Source organism: Chelon labrosus, assembly GCF_963514085.1.
Source record: "Chelon labrosus genome assembly, chromosome: 6".
NCBI classification, from domain to species: Eukaryota; Metazoa; Chordata; class Actinopteri; order Mugiliformes; family Mugilidae; genus Chelon; species Chelon labrosus.
This window is the reverse complement of record NC_140342.1, coordinates 10,416,776-10,433,448: the sequence shown is the minus strand read 5'-3', so window position 1 is coordinate 10,433,448 and position 16,673 is coordinate 10,416,776. Positions and strand designations below refer to the sequence as shown.

Below are 16,673 nucleotides of genomic sequence, written 5' to 3'. Positions count from 1 at the left end.
ATTAGTTTAAACGCACAGAAACATGGACATGTGTCACCCCGACTTTCTACCTGCTGGATTATAACTACGTCATGACTTGCATTAGGAGTGGAGAGGCAAGCGAAGTCTCTATTTTGTTTGTGTGCGTTACGTTGTTATTTGGCACAGGTCCACCCTGACCTCCATCTTCACATCAGGGTCAAGGAGGTAACGGATACTGCAGGCTGCGGTCTGAGCTGCAGGACACACCGGTCTCAGAGGAGAGGAGGAGGAGGCAGGGCGCTGCTTGAGGAGGAGAAACCTGCCTGAAATGTGTTGTTGTTGTTTTTATGGTCTTATACAAGATACATTTGATGCTATTGAGTCTTTTGTCCAGATTTTCAGATTGTGTCCTTGGTCATTTATGATTATATCTTTCAGTTCTGCAGTGTTGTTTCAAACTGTCTGGATTAAATTAGATGCCTTCACCTTGACCTGTGGGAAGTTGAGACAGGCATTTATTTACAATCATCTGATATTTTCTAGATAATTGATTAACTAATAATCAGCTAAACTTATGATTAAATATTTCGTGGTTGTAGTTATTTGTGGTAATTCATTCATTCATTGATTTTCTGTAACCGCTTGTCCTTGGAGGGTAGAAGGGGGGGCTGGAACCGATCCCAGCTGTCTTTGGGGGAGAGGCGGGGTACACTACAGCCAATTTAGAATCACCAATGAACCTACGAGCATGTCTTTGGACGGTGGGAGGAAGCCGGAGTACCCCGAGAGAACCCACGCAGACACAGGGAGAACATGCAAACTCTACACAGAAAGGCCCCAGAAAGGCAGATGGATTAGAACCCAGAACCTTCTTGCTGTGAGGCGTCAGTGCTAACCTATAATTCCCATCAACAAAACTTTCATTAGTATTTATAATATCAACCGTTTGCTAAATGTATTGTGCTTGACTGATGAATTGCATGGACGATATATGAGCTGATTTTAATTTAGCTCAGATGTACAGTTGGAGTATAATTGGTGGTTTTGTTTGTGTCTTGTTGCTTGGTTCAGCGTTGCCTGCCTTCAAAGTCTCCTTTTCTGTCAGTCAAAGTTAATTAATCGTGTTAAAACGATAGATCAGTTGTTGTCTGATAAATGTTTCTGCATTTGTTCTAAAATTGTTTGCGAGGCAGCTCCACTGCACAACCAGGGTACTCTGCGTTTGTCAAAGGAACAGAAAGCGTGGTGAGTCTAGAGGGGAGGACCTTTCTGAGGTCTCTTCCAGTAAAATATTCGCTGCTCATTATGAAACCATTTTTCCAGCACTCTGACCAAACAAGCTTGTGTAGAAAGCCGAACTAAACAGTAAACTAAAAGGTGTTGCATTTCATATCTTCTGTTAGTCATCTCATTGTCTGCCAGGTTGTGGTTTCAGTCTTCTCAGACAACATAAACTAATCACAGATCCGTTACTTGTAAATGCTGAAACTAATCGCAGCCAGATCTGATGACACATTTACAACGATTCAGTTTAGATTAAATGCTTTCAAACCACCAACACCGCCGTCTACACAGGTTACAGCCATATACAGGCAGACAGGTAAAGAGGAAATGCATCTCAGTCAACGTAAGATACACTATACTGACCAGGGGGGAGGAATAGAGTTTGTTTTTCTGACTGTTTGATGTTCCCATCAGTAAATCACTTATCCAACCTAAAGGTTTATCAGTGTATTATGATCTGAACATTTAACTCTCAGGTTAATATGTCGGTTCACCATTTCAGTAACTGGTCCAGAACTGAAGATGCTTGTGCACTAATAGCTGATATTAGTCAAAACCTTTAAGTAATGATGGGAATTACTGATAACTGGGACACATGATGATTCACTGGACATCTCACCAGAGCTACATATTAAGTCTTGTATCTTAGAGAGAGAAGGTACCAGAGGAGTGCGACACCTCTGAATAGAAAATTCCCTCTGGATTGGTTGATTAGATTTTAGATCATGTGATGCCTGGTATTTACACAATCAAACCCAGTAAACAAACTGTCAATAGACGATTTAATCACAATTATGAACTATTTGTTTTTCTGCCTTGATAGAGCGTTAACAACTTGGCCTTCCTCCACATGGATTTTTCATAATATAATCAGTTTGAGTAAGTCACAGTAATGACCAAATCTAATTGGTCCAATTACTCTGCATACTGAGGCCGAGGGAGGGAGGGAGGGGACGTGGTGCCAAAATAAACTCGAAAATCTGACAACCCCTAACCCACCTCTCCCGAGAAGTCCCATTTTCACTGGACACACATGTGGATTACTGAACTGCACTGCACATGCAAAAGTAGCCCACCGTCACAAATAGCACACAACCCCCGGTACGCCTGCTGAAAATGCAGAGATGTGACTCAGAACGACAACAGCGGAGGTCATTCAGAGGGAAGGACTGGAACAAGAACAGACAAAAACAAAACAACCAAAAAATAAGTAAAAAAATCACTTCCACTCGTGTTCATGTAGATGAATAAATTAGATGGAGATGGAGAGAAAGCTAATGATCATTTCAAGGTGTGAATTGCTTCGGGAGAATCTGGAGGGACATTAAATCAGAGCCATAGTTCTTCATTCCGTCTCTCCCCGCTGTTCTTGCCGAGTAAAAACACACATCATCACCTGTTGTCATGCTGCACGCCCTTTACCACCTGCCTCCGTAGCCGGTGATCGCCCTCTGTGTGTGTTCAAGGTTAAACCAACAGGATAGACTATAGCCTTCTACAATGGCCTCTACACACACACACACACATCTCTTTGTGTGTGTGTGTGTGTGTGTGTGTCACATTGACGTTCATCCACTCGGAGACCACAGTCCTTCACTTGTGCGCTGCCACACGACAACAGTGTTGGTCTACTGGTTCCACCTCGGTATGACTCTCAATTATGCTGCCATTATGAGAGCTGCTCCCATTAGTGATTATTATTATATAACTGTATGAATGGTGTTGTACAGTGACCGTAACATCCGACACAGTGATCTTCAGAGAAGTGATTCACACAAGGAGGATACATTAGTGTTTTGCTCAAAACATGAAGTTCAAAATGAATCTCAGTGTACGTTTTACCAGGAAGACTATCTCTGTCTCTCCCTACTTCTCTAATCAGCCAACCACGGGAGTTTCCACCTTAACCTTTCGCTTTGCCACGATATCGATCAGCCAAACATGCCATCGCTGTCAAACTTTAAACGCGTTCATCCTCTGCCGCGACGCTCCACCCAGGGCCCAGGCTGAGCTCTTCACAGTCCGCTTTTTCATCCCATGCAGATCTCCAGCACTCTCTCCTCCTCTCATCACCTCCACCACTGTCCAGACGCGGTGGTTTCCAATACTAAGCACGGCCTGACCTTCTCCCTCTCAAATACGACGATGTCCCACTTGTGTCCAATTGTCAAAGAAGTTAACTTTTTATAAGATCTTTACTATCTTTCCATATGGAACCAACAATAACAAGCAAATGTTTTTTTATGCTTGATTAAAAAACATTTTTAAAGACAAAAATTGTGCTCAGTCAGTTATTATCAGATTATTAGCGAGACCTAGCATTTTAGACATTTAGTTTATTTCTCTCTTCTTCTGCGACCAGAAAGTAAATGACAGTCGGAGCTGTTTCGCATACATTCATTGACTGGCATGCAAAACGACCAACAAAGAGCACTTTGTTGGATTTTTTGGACGTTAATGTATTTACAGTTTGAAAGCTCCTAAAGAACGCAGCAGGCCCTCATTAACAGCTCCAAATATAGAGCTGACAAATAAACAGCGATGCTAAGCTGGCTTTACTGCTTCACTGGCTGATGACCAGAGAGACGGCAAGTGTTTACTGACACCTGCTTTTGATTAGCTAATGCCCCCTTCTTTTATTGCGACAACAAAATAATGAGCCAAATCTGCTCTGTCCAAAAGTACTTCTTCACAGCGTACGGTACGGAAGCTAAACTTGCACAAACAGTGAGAACGCCTCGGCCAAAAGCACAATGCGGCGTCAAAAGACCAAACCCGGCTCTATATGGAGCTGTTACACATGACTGTCTACGCTGCGCAACAACACACAAACACAACGGGCCTCATTTTAGTTCGCGCACAGTTGGCTCATTAGCAGCTCTGCAGAGAAATGCTCATTTGTTCAGCTGATTTACAGGGAAAAGCAGCTTCAGTGTGCGAGTCTCCTTAAACCGCAGAACACTGGCTCAGAAAACATCAATTTGAGGTTACTGTGGCTAAAACACTTTTTGAGTTACTGCGAGCTGGCTCTGTGTGTGTTTGCGAGCGCGTGCGTGCACCTATTACGGGGCGCAATTTTACACCAAATCCAATTCATTTGAGCGGATTGGAGGCTCTTTAGTGCAGTTGCTGTTATGCAGAGACAATTTCAGCTGACAGCACTGTGGTTGCCACGAGGAGGGAGGGAGGGAGACGCCATCAACTCTGTGCGTCTCTTTCTTCCCCTCTTGAGAAAACACTCTGAAAACTTAAAGTAATACAAAAGAAAAGTAGAGTGAAAGAGTAACTAGTTGTGTCATTAACTCTCGACTGCCAAAAAAGAGAGATTTAATTAGCCTCCGTTTCTGAAATAATAGGCAGAAACACAGCACCTCGAGGAGGAGTACACCCAAACAGATAACATCAAGAAGGACGATATTCCACTGGGCCTATATTCCTAGTGCATAATTAAAAACTTTAAAATGAAACCTAATCATCTCATGTATTTATCAAAACTTAAAACCTGCACTTACTGATTACTGAAACACACATTTACTTACAGCTTATACTCCCCTCAATATACATTACACACGTTTCAGTCTGAAAATGCATTGAAGCCGAGATAAATAAGACCTATTACCGAGGTGTGTGTTCATAATATTATTCTAGCTGTAGGTAATCCTGTAGAGCCTGTTTACTACAAATTGGAAAAATCTTTGCATTAATCCTCTGCTGCCCTGGAGTTGTGTATAATGACCTTGTACTGCATTATACCAGTAATTAGAAAAGCTTAATAACCTCTATAGGAACATTCAGTGTATTAATGGTGAGATTCCTTTCTTAATGACACATTTTCCATCATGTTTGATCCTATAAGCGTCTCCTCAAGTGGTGAGGGAAGCTAATAGCTGTGGATAATCGGCAGTAAGTCGTTTGCCTCTGCATCATTACGCGTTCAGTGCATTAAGAAGAATTACGCTTCACAAATGCAGCAGGAGTGAATATCGCGACTAAATGAATAAATATATATATTAACGTGTAGCTCTGTTATGTTGGAAACTGATTACTACCAGTAATGCTCTTAAACATTTTCTTCAGTATAATGGCTGAGTTTAATCACTTGTTCTTCCCGCTAAATTGATATTCTCAGATAAAAATAGATGTTTTATTGTTATGGGTAAATTAAAGGTTTAGAGCGCTATCTTTCCTTCAGATTTGATGAAATACTAGATCAAACCAAAAGACTGCTGTGGGAAAACCAGCCCATTACAGAGGAAAAAGAAAATTAAAATTAATATTATGAACAAGATCCATCTTAAGAGATTTCCCCCTCTTTTCTTCTCTGAGTCAAGCACACTGGGCTTTTCTCTCCACAGTGGTGGATGTATTAATATGATAGATTCAACCATTTCTCTTAATTCAGAGAGATGGTTGTTGATGAACGCAACTGGGCAACACATTAGTGAGGGGCTAGACATTTCATATGTATATGAACTGAGACCCTGGGTCCGGTGTGATGGGAACAAGAAGTAACAGGGGTATTCAATGTGACAGGGAAGCGGTAATGAGATGCAGTGCGCAGCAGTGGAGAGCAGGATTTATTGTCTGTTCAAAATGATAATGGGAGAGAGGGTGAAGACGGCAACGGCAGCATCGCATTTATGACGGAAGTAAAAACCGACCTGAGGGGTTGACCAGAAGCTAAATAAAGCCTAACAGACAGATGGAGGCTACGTTTAAAGAGAAACTGGAGAAATATTTAGAGTAAGGAGAAATGCTTCGAGTCAAAGTTGATTTTTGTGTAAGAAAAGGTGAACTATGATGAGACTGCAGCTGATCAAATGAGAGCAAAAATGTTTCTGGATATATTTGGCAAAGCAGCATCTAAGTTTGTTGGGCGTTCCCCAGGGCATCGACTGCGTGACATTTGAGAGTCTGTGTTAAAGGAAAGGCATCATCAACTTCTGTGCTGCACTACTAACTGGAGCACAGCTTTGTTAAGTCCATGGACCATAGGCTATATAAGGACTGACTAACCCTCCAGGTCGTCATAGGATTTCTGGTTGCAGTGGTTGAAATCTTGACAATGCCCCACTCCACCTAACTCCAAACTAATTTTTTCAGTTTAGGAGATGATGATGATCCGGATTACAGATTACAGATTACAAGATGGTGCCTCATTCACACGGGGTTGCTCAGTGGAGTCGAAAAAGTTTTCCGAGCTTCGTCAGTGAGCTACGTGACTGTTTGACACACGTCTACAGCAGACATTTTGACTTGTCACAGTAGAGAAATCACAGGTGGAATGAATGCTGGCCCAGTGCTATTACTGTTAGTTTCATTAGAAGAATGCAGCATTCATTAAGACACGTGCAGTTTGTTATGTAACACGTACGACTCTTCTAGTGTCTCTCGATTGTTATTTTACTGAATGGGTTTAATGCTGATAACAAAGAGAGTCATTTCATGGAGTTCGTAACTCTTATATTTCTCTAGAGACTGTGCAGGAAAATGCATTCTGGGCCGCTGTGCACCAAATGATGAATGCAGAAGTTTTAATAATGCAGGTCAGCTACTCCGGGGGAAAAAAAAAAAAAAAACGCTGCATAGCATTAGCTGATCCTCTCCTGTTAAACTTTCACGTTTCTTGTCAAAACCACACTGTAGCAGCAAGTACAACAATGAAAAAGACGCCCCGGTCAACTGTTAAGTTCAACCTAACTGAGCCGTGTCATGTTTCAAACTGCTTTAACCATACAGCCTGGAGATGACAAACACACGAGCTACAGACAGAACAGACCTCTAAGCAAAACACGATCCTTTTCTTTTTCTCCCCCTTAAGTCTTCCTCCCTCTCTTTCCACAGCTTCATCTCATCTGTAACAGTACACCTGTCTCCTATTTCCTCCAGCGATGCTCGTCCGTCAGCGCGGAAGAACCCCACTCTGCCTGCTTTTTCGTCTGCCCCTCCTTCGACTCTACATTTGATCCTTTTTCCTCTTCATACTCTCCAAGGTCACAGTGCTTGAGCTGTTGTGTGAAAGCTGCTTTATCTCAAAATGTCAATAAGAGGCTGAAAATCAGGCCTGTGTTTAGCTCGATGACAAAGCATCTTTTATCATTATCCCGTTAGTTTTGGAAGTGCTTTCCGAACCCCAGAGGTTGAAGGAGCATGTAATCCGTTAATCCTTTAATTAAAGTCAATATGATATGAAAATGAACAAAATGCCAGTTGCGAGGTCTTCACACGACATCGCAGATAAAACATGGACAAGGGTTAAAATAACCAACCGCTCAATAACGTATGCTGGCCGTAACACGAAACATGCAAAAAGAACAAACATTTACTCAAAGGAAATCCACAAAGCTGTTGACAGCTAGAAAAATGGACACAAAGAGCACGAACAAATGCAAGGTCACACATACAGGAAATCAAAGGGGCCGATACATGCGCACGTCTCTAAATTGAAGAACATCAGAAAAACTGAAATGGTGTGAAGTAAACAAACAGATTGAAAGAGGCTTTGAGCTTGGTCAAGGGCAAATAAACCCAATACATGTACGAGTAACGCTAGGTATTGGACTTCCTTTATTGCTGCACACAAAATTGGGTTTGCTGCACCAAATACTGAAACCTGCACCAAAACATTCAAACGTTAGTTTTAGCAGAGACTTTGTGAGGCTGCTTGTATTTACACTGCATGTCTATATATTATTCAAAATGAGGTTTGGTGTCAGACTATAAAACTCAGTATCAGATCCTGTCCTAGTTCCATGGACTACACTTCATCTTCCCAACAACACAGACATTTCCCTACAGCATCATCACATATGCTGGTAAAATACGACTTTAGAATATCAGGATCACGTTTTGCTGGTATGAAGCCATGACAGCAACCAAGTGAAAACTATGCAACAGCATATTCTGCAGTGAACAGGGCTTATACCAGAAAGTAAAATAGTTCTGAGCTTTTCTAACAGTGAGTCAAGTTCCTCTCATGCAGTAAAGAAAGTGTTTGAGTATCCTCAGTTTGAGAAGCATGTACTCTGTCACGGTGGTTGACAGGAATTAGGGGAAAAAAAGGGAAAACTTACAAGAAATACGCAGCTTATTAGTTAGCCACTTCACCAAATTTCTGAAAGGACTATAATTGTCATATTGATCCAAAAACGGAGACTCGTAGCTAAACCTCCTGTTACAAAGCCGCTTTATTATTACCAGAGGCTTTAATCTCATTGGATGAAGAGTTGTTTTGACTTGGATCCAAAGCCTTGAATCTTTATGCCTTTTAAAATTAAGCAGATCAGATACCTTTTTACTTTTAAGTTTAAATCAAGTTTACATTAAGAGCCCTGGTGCACACATGCTGAACAATATCTGCCTCACTCACACGGCCCTTACTCTCTATTACACCAGTATGTGGAACAAACAGAGCAAGGAGTAATACACATGAAGCCTGGGTTACAGATGTACTGATCCCTTTCTGACTGTGTGAGCCAGGTGATAGTTCAGGGCTGGTGCCGGTGCTGGAGTTGGTTCAAATTGCAAAACTTCTAAGAATTGGAAAGGGAAGTCTCTCCACTTGTCACTGGGAGATGGGACAAAAATGATCCTCTGTGTGAAACAGAGGTCTTGTTCTTAAAGCTGTCTCTGGTTCATTCAAAATGTATGTTGAGAACAATGCTGCAAGGAGACGGCACTGTGGCTTTGATTTCACTTCCATACTGAAACTCTAGTCCTTCAGAATTTATTTGGTCTTGTTGCAAAGTGTTGGTGCAGCTACTACACCAGTTCTTCATGCCAGGGGTGTTTGCAGGCTTTCAAAACACCGACGTATGGTGAGACACCAGCAGTGCGGTAAAAACAGTGCTTCACATGACAAATATGAACCTAGCCAGAAATGAGAAAGTGAGTTTAAGATACTCCTGCCACAACAAAGAGAGAAACTAAAAATGGCACAACAAAAGCAGAGGTGGGCAGGAGTGGTATCTTTACTCTCTGAGCTCAGCGTCCTCCTTTTTGAACACGCTAGATGTTAAACTCGGCCAAACTCCGACGTCCTTCACAGCTACAGAGGGAAGTGTGCGTTATCCATAACTAATGCACCTCCGGTGGTGTCCTGTATCCTCTTCCTTAGCTCATTGTGAAGCACCAGCAGTTTTTAGCACAATCGCACTTTAAGACACAATGAACACTCTTAGCTTTGCAGAACTAATGCAGTAATGTTGCTACAATCCACGGAGGATTTGTTAGAAACCCTTTTGTACTAAAAAAAGGATCCAGCCACAGGGTGGGATGGCTAATGGCTACAAACAAAGTTGTTCTAAGTCCGCCCCACACAGATTTAGAAGTGAGGAGTGTGAAAATCCTTTTTTCTTTTTAAGTCCTCCCTGGGCAAACTCCATCTTGAGATATTTGGCTTAAATTGTTTGTGCAGATCCCGTGGTATGACTCATATCTTACCGGCCACATTAGTGTCACACAGAAAAGATAGGCACTGTGGGCAGAGCTGGCTAGTGAAGCGGAGTTGGTGGTAATACAAGCCGTGGTGGTGTTTCTTTTTAAAGACCTGCTCTCTCTTTACCATCCTGCATTACTGTAAATCCACTGTGCACCGTCTCCTCAGGGATGAGAGGCAAAGAGATAAGAGAAAGAGGAGGAGGACAGATGTGAAAGAGAGGTGGAAAAAAATAAAGGGAGCGGGGGTAGGAGGACAGGGGTGAAGAACAGGAGAAAAGAGCAAAGGAGATGAAGCGGAGAAACGTGAGGAGGTCATGAGATGAGAGGAGAGGATGAACAAAAAGAGAGAGGGTGATAAATATGAGAGAGAGCACAGTCGGTCTTTCTGACCCTTAGATATCATTGACAGCAATAAACTGTGGAGAGGGGGACTTTGTTCATAAAAATGTCAATATTAGAGGAAAACTGGCATAATTTACTGATGCCTGTGTGTTATCTCTGTAGAGAGTGCATACAATGTGACACTTTGTTGGTGTGCATTTAAAACATAATGACATGAGCAAAGATAACTCAGACTGACAGAGAAAGCGTGTGAACAGCCAAAAGAGGTGAAAAAGTGGCGGCTTAAAGCTGCACTGTTCAATACTTTTATATTAATTAAATAAATCAAGAAAAATCTTAAAAGGTGACCAACCCAAAGGAGATTATTACTAAATTGTGCATAGCTACTATATGAAGCCTTTTAGCATGCTTTAGTTCATTGGTTTGGTTTGGTTTGGTAAGGACAGTGGTTTCCTTAGCTTCCTGTCCTCACAGGAAACACTGAAATATATAGTAAAAGTAAATGCTGGTCCTACAGATCTTATATTTAAATGGTCTTCCTTTTGTTTTATAATAACTGTTAGCACATGATCAAGTATAAAGTCTGTAAAAACTCAGAATTTGCCTCACTGGACAAGGTAACCTAATTATGTGAACAACCAGGAAAGGTCACCGTGTTCGTACGTTGGATAAAAGGACAAAGACAGAGAGACCAAAACAAGCCAGGTGACGTAGAAGCCAACAATGAAAAAAGATAAAAATAGAAGAAAAAATAAAATCGCAAAGGAGAAAGGCGGAGGAGACACGGGGAAACTTTGCTGCTGCGGCATCACGGGATACGTTTTAGGAAAAGGGAACCACACACACGTGCATTAACGCACTCAAGCACGAGCAGTTGCACGTGTTCGCAAGTAGCAGGTGGGCTTCTGCCAGCAACCAGTGGGAGACAGAGTGAGACGCAAGCCCGGCTAATCCTGTGCCGGCTTTACCTGTCAGGTCAGAGTGTGTGTTTACATGCGCACATGAACACACACACACACACTGAAGTAGGATAGAAAGGTAAGAGGAGCTGGAGGAACGAGACAGAAAGGTGTAACTTACACTGGAGTGTAATACTCCACCTTCCTGGGTTTAAATTAGAAATCAGCTGATTTTCAGGAAGCAATAGAAGAGCTTCACAGTGAGTACAATGCAGCTGCACGTTATGTGTCATTATCACTAATCTTTACCTCCTCTTCCACCTAAAATACAGTCTGAGTGCAACAAGTTTACACCTGACCTGTCTGGAACTACCCATTCTGTGTAATGTTTGAAATCACAACGTGAAGTACGGTGACGACGCTGTTGGATACAAAAGCAACATTTCATCATACATAAATGTACTGGAAGTTAAATAAGCAGAAGTGAAATGCCAGCAAACTAACATAGTTCGGTTTCCAGGGACTTGTGTTAGACAATCACAGGTCACTCTGATGTTGTGCTGTTATCAGCTATGGAAACTGTAACTCGAAATGTGCAGAAGTGGTAACACAATTGAGAACCCCATGCAGCCTTTATAGATGCACGCAAACAGGCACAAAAGGGCACACACTGTCATCTGCTGACACGCCAATGTCAAAATAGAGGCACGCATTCACAGTCAGAGTAAACTATAATCTGTGAGGTGCGTGGGCTTAGATTAAGGCTGCAGACGGACCAAACATGTGAGCCCTGAAAGAGAGAAACAGAGAGAGAGAGTTGCACGGCACTGAATATCAGCTGCTGTAGCTTCTGCAACATCCCGATGTGTTGGAAACTTTTCTTATTTAATTGATGCGTCTCCGACAGCTCCATTGTACTGTTGATGCATCCTCTCTCACTGAAGTCACTCTGAGGTAAACAAACTTGCTAGTAAAAAGCCAAGTTTGATAGATTTATGTTCCAGTCAAACTGCTGATAAGTGTATCAGCTACTGTAAGTCATCAAATAGTCAGTGTGAGTGCAGTCAGGGAGACAAACAAGACTTCAGGATATGTCTTGTTTATCCTGTAAACCTGAGTTAAGAGATCCTTGCTGTAGTACTACCATTACTGAGGTTGTGATGCGAATGGATGGGGCATTTTGAAGTACAGATCTTACACGTGCCTATAACAGCCTAGAATTCATAACCTACATTTTTGCCAAGTAGTCTGCAGAGAGTTCGACTGGATCGGCTCCAGTTCTGTAGTTAAATGTTTTCTCATTAAAGCAGTGCTCATGACAGTGAATTATCTTCTGTGAAAAACAGGGGAGGGAAGAAAAATGAAAGATACGTTCGTAGTAAATCTCTACAAGGTAATGAGATGAACATGATTTATGTGAGGTGTAAGACATACGTGCTCGTGGGTGGGTATGAGTCACTCCTTACTCTCAACACAGTCATAACGTTTCTTGACTTTAGCAATTGATGAATCCGTACGAGTATACTGAATGCTATGTTCAGACATATTCAAAGCAAAGAGAGCCAGGCCTTCAGATTTAAAGATCTTCTCTTTCCACCAGCCTCGGTCCCAGACAGATGGACAAAAACTCCACTGCTAACACCGTGCAGGGCCATGGTCACATTTTTGACACGAGACGAGGAGGGGCCAGTACAGCTGCTAGTGCTGTCACTGCTGGACGTCACTTGAGCACAGGGTTGGGGTTCATCTGAGGTGTCCGTACCCCAAAAGGAGAAAGTTGAGCTGTTGAGAGCATTGTGACCGTGCAAACTGAAAGACCTCATATTGTTCTGTTAGTAAGGTCTCTGCTGGACTTCACTGAGGCTCAGAGGACGACAGTGGACAGAAGGACGGAGGTCTTCACCTCTGCAGTCTGGAGACACACAATTGTGTTGTTCACTTTTGGAGACTTGCTGAAAGGAAGAGGGCGCAGCGTACAGGAGGCCCCACCATGTCTTGGCTGATGGAGAAGTGTTGCCATCGTTACGACGTGTTCGATAACAAGGCAGCTGTCACTGGCATGAAAGAAGGACTCAAGCAGGAGGTGAATGGTGGGAGAAAAAAATGACAAGGGGCAGGAAGTAGATGAGGTGAGACAACTGGGAGAAGAGAAGGAGAGCAGGAGCAGGTGAGAGAGAGAGAGAGAGCTGCTGAATAAAGCACGTGCTGCAGGAGAACAGAGGACGGTACCTCTCCTTTCACATCTACCAAAGGCTGGAGGAGGAATGGAGTCACAAAGAGCAGCAGCATAAAGCTTGGCTGGAGGCAGAAAGTGATGAGGGAGGTGCAAGGAAAAATCAAGAGACAGCTGAGACAAAAGTTAAAGTAGAGCCAGAACAGGAGCAGAGGTTGGAGACGAAGAGTGAAGAAAGAGCCAGAGAACAAGGAGGAAGATAAACCGAGGGGAAGATGAAGAAAGAAAGAGTCCGAGTGGAGCTTAGCACACAGAGCAGTGAGGAGGACAGGTGGGAACAACGGGAATGATGTTGCCTAAACGTGGGTCAAAGGTCAACCTCAAGGTCAATCAGGAGTCTTGTCTAAATAGAATAATCACAGTCCCTGTCTGAAGTGTCCACAATATATTCTTTCATACTGTGGCACCGTATGCTCAAACTCCTGTCATGTAATCAGTCACCTTTATACTCAGCTAAACTGCAGCTTTGACATACACACAAGTCTCAGTCTTCTCCTCTGGCTCTGTACAAGAAGCGACTAAGCACATTTCCAAAAAAAAGTCACATTCAATGAAAACAAAAGGACTGAAACATCAAGAAATGTAAAAGTCCTTGTCGTGTGCTGTGTTTGTGTGCTATCGACGCCGTACATATTGTTGGTTCCTTGTTTAGCGCCTATGAAGTTTTATAATTGTTGTGCTTGGACTGTTTTTTTCTTCTAAAATCATCAGGAATGTCTGACAAAGTGAGATCTCAGACCTCAGCACTCTCCCTAATTACATACAGCACATTTCCAAACTCTGGGAACTTACTGATCTGGAGAATATGCAACATTCTTACACCAAAGTAATTAAACTCCTATAAATAGTAATAAAGAAGAATCCCTCCTCAGCACTGAAATTTATATTTTTGAAATTTTAATTTGTAAATCCGAGGCAATCACCGTCACTGCATTGCAAGCTTTTAGCCGGAGCCAACGGACGAGTTGTCTGCCACCCATTTCATTTACATCTGAACCAATTGTCTGTTGGCTTTAGGGAATTGCCCTCTCTCCTCGACTGACACAGACGGTTAATCCTCATCTCTGGCTCACAGTCATGCTGCCATGCAAGGTCAGTCTAAATGTAACCAGCTAGATCACTCTTGCCTGGGACATCAGGCAGAGATAGAAAAGCCTGATCAAATCTCTGCATCCCTCACACTGGATCTGGTCCAGTTTGTTCAAACTATACAGTAATTATAAGAAGTAACTATAACAAGTGAACTGTCCGAGCATACGGGTCAGTAGTTTCTAAAGTTGAAGCAATGCGAAGATTTTAAAAACTGCATTCATTGTGAGCCATCAGTGCAGAACAAGTGGCGACATTAAATCTTTTCATTAGATTGGCGAAGCTGCTATGAAACTTGGTTCAAGAAGTTTTTTTTGTTTCAGAAAACAATACGCTGATAGTTTGATTGCAACGTATCACTACACCAGATGATTTCAGCAGTCGCCTCTTCTCAGCTGGACTTTTTCTATCTAGTTATCAGTGAATTGATTTGCAAGCGTTTTCGGCTGGGAACAGCGTCTGCAGGCATGTCTCTACAAATTTGACGGCAAAATGTTAAAAGATATTTTGTTAGAGGTTTTCACAGAGCTGATGCTCATGCAAAACCCTTTGAATAATTTAACATGAAAAGCCCTAAAACCATTTAGATCAGTCAATCACTTTCTATGTTAAAGAACCAATTAAAACTGTTCTTGTTAGTTCGCATGCGCTTGTCTTACAGGTTTCGAGCGTGTAGGGAAAAGTATTCTACAAATACCTTTTACCACTAAACCTACTAGCTATGAGCTGACAGCAGCCTTTTCTCAATAGATTTTAACTCTGCAGACCAAGTTTTTTTTTTTTATAAAGCTCACAAACATTTATTAGCATTTAACTGGTGCTTGCAAAGGTCTGTATCTGTCTGGTGCTGTGGTGCAGTAAAGAATACCCCTCAAGGTCTTTGTATTAACACCTTTGACACAACTATGAATCAACTGGAATTTGATATCACGTCAACATTTTTATACGGATTCACTGTTTAAGAGGAAACCTGAGAACATGGCCAGGTAATACTGCAGGTCCCCTTTTACAAAATTTTATATCTGCCTCGAAACACCTTCCTTCAAACAGTGACCTATAGTAACACGGTGCTCTCCAAAAAGTGAATAACATGGAGCTAAAAACAACTTTGGTTCTTGGATCCAGAGGCGCCTTTTATTTATCAGGCACTGCAACAGCTGCTCGGGGGAAGCTCTCGTCATGGCTACTGCTGTTGCTATGAAACAACTGACAACCCATTTGATGTTCAGCATTCCTGAGCTAAAAGCTGAAATATTTTTAACTTTCAGCGCTAAACATTTTCTCAGTGCAAGAAACGTTCTCTTCTCAGAGCAGCGGCAGCAGCAGGACTCACATCAGTGTGATTTTTCTCTTTGAAAGCACAAGATAAAGGAGGCGATAGACACAGTCTGGTGAAACTGTAGCTCAGTCTGGTGTCAGTTTTCTTACCTCAGGTCATTCCTCTCTATGTTTCTGCATATCTATACAAAATCAGTCAATGAAAAACTTATCAATCTGCTGCTGTCCAGCTAACGATGTCTAAGATACAATTTCAGTTTCTAGCGTGGAAATCTAATAGGTAACTTTTGATTCTCAACACAACTGTGTAATACTTTGAGTTGAGAAATGGACCCTCAGTTTCTGATGTTGCATGACATTAATTTCTGACTGAAGGTTTAAAGAATTGTCAACAGCAACCATAAATCTTTTAAAGCCACCAGGATAACATACAAACAGGATGTGACTATCAGAGCAGGGTAATAGTGTTGAGGTTAACTAGTACTAAGCAAGCTGATCACTAAATCTGAAGTATGTTGATGAAGATTGTTGCAATGTTAGTGTCTTGTTTCTGTAGTTAGTGTTACACCCATGTAGACTGCTACAAGCACGGATTTCATTTCTGAATTGTCAATTAAATAAAAAAAAAAAAAAGCAAAACAAAACTGAATTCTATTTTTGTGTTTTTCAGCGGTTTCTTAATATGCAGGGTAATCACAAGACACAAGACCACAGTTATTGAGAAACACACATTTGCATTACGTCACGTCCCAGAAAACAAATAAACCTAAACAGTGACCTAACACGGCACGCCTCTGGCACACCACAATTTCTTTGCACTTTCTTTTCTGAGGCATTTTACAATAAATGACGTCAGGTAAAACAATCATTGTTCAGGGAAATTGCGTTCGACACATCCTCAATTTCTGCTCTGAAACGGAAACAAATATAGCTTCAAGATGTTACTTGTCTAGCTTAGCACAAAGACTGGTCACAGGGTGAGCCTATGTTTATCCAAACTGAAAAATATCTTTCACACCAGTTGTAATCAGACTTTATTTATACCACATGTGTTCTACTTTAACAAGTGTGAGACATTCACTTCAGTTCTCATTAAACACTTTTGATTCCTGTACTGTTGACACCCAGGTTTACAGTAAAGCATTCTT

The 16,673-nt window shown here is 41.9% G+C and overlaps 1 protein-coding gene across 2 annotated transcripts in view; it reads right to left on the bottom strand.

The window, feature by feature from the left end:
- Positions 1–16,673, bottom strand: part of LOC311488855 (SPRY domain-containing SOCS box protein 4-like) — a 66,779-nt gene that overhangs the window by 2,628 nt on the left and 47,478 nt on the right. The window lies entirely within an intron of this gene.